General features: G+C 59.5%; 1 non-coding gene across 1 annotated transcript; it reads right to left on the reverse strand.

Annotated features, from left to right (window-relative positions):
• Window positions 1–55: 55 nt before the first annotated feature.
• On the reverse strand, window positions 56–135 carry Tc00.1047053406215.10. The gene has a single exon (XR_008254000.1). It is a non-coding gene; the product is annotated as a C/D small nucleolar RNA (snoRNA), TB8C3C2 (small nucleolar RNA).
• Window positions 136–841: the final 706 nt, after the last annotated feature.

An 841-nucleotide genomic window follows, 5' to 3' on the forward strand; every position in this document is an offset into this window, starting at 1 on the left:
TGCGCGCACGGCATGCACAAGGGCAAAAGGGAGGAACATTTAGGCACGGTGGCGGCACTCAGCCACGGGGGACAAGGGTCTACATCGACTCTGCGGTCGGTTGACCTTCAGACGTCCGGTTTGTAATCACGCCGCCGCGCAGTTCGTGTGTCTGCAGGAGACTGGGGGATGGAGGGAGGGAAGAGAGAGGCGGTGCGGCCCGCATCGGTCCCGGTTGGGTGTGACAACGATGAGGTCGTCTAGTCAGGTCGCCGGCAGCAAAGACGGTCGCCGTCAGCGGCGGTCAGTGCCTTCCTTCTCCCACCGCAGCGCCACTCCACCGACGCCGTCGCCCGCCTCCTCCCCACCGACACAACGAGGGGACAACAGCAGGAGATGCAACGCCCGCAACGATCAGGCTGCCGGAGAGTCTCGTTGCAGCCGCAATGACCAGACGAGTGGGATGCAAACAAAAAGGGAAAAGGAAAACAATTGACCCCTCAAGCATCTCAGCACAAAGTAGAAGCACAGCAGCCGGCACACAAGGCGCAACGCCGTTCAGTGGCTACCAGCACTCACCCTCAGTTACGCGGCAACGTGAAAATGAACGAGCTCCTCCCACACAGCCATCCTGCAACACGAGTGAGTCACACGAGCAGTCGCACAAATTAACACCACGCCACGCAAACCAGCAATCAAAGACACCGCCGGCGAAGGAAGCGATGGATGGCTGCGGCGCGCAGCCGCAATAATAAAACATGTGTCACCTTGCTTGGGGCATAAAGACGTCCAATCAAAGAGGCAGGCCGATTCGCACCAGAGGAAGGTAAGAGCAAACAGAAGCAAACATTCGCCTGGGGCG

Source organism: Trypanosoma cruzi (genome assembly GCF_000209065.1).
Source record: "Trypanosoma cruzi strain CL Brener chromosome Unknown tcruzi_1047053406215, whole genome shotgun sequence".
NCBI lineage: Eukaryota > Euglenozoa > Kinetoplastea > Trypanosomatida > Trypanosomatidae > Trypanosoma > Trypanosoma cruzi.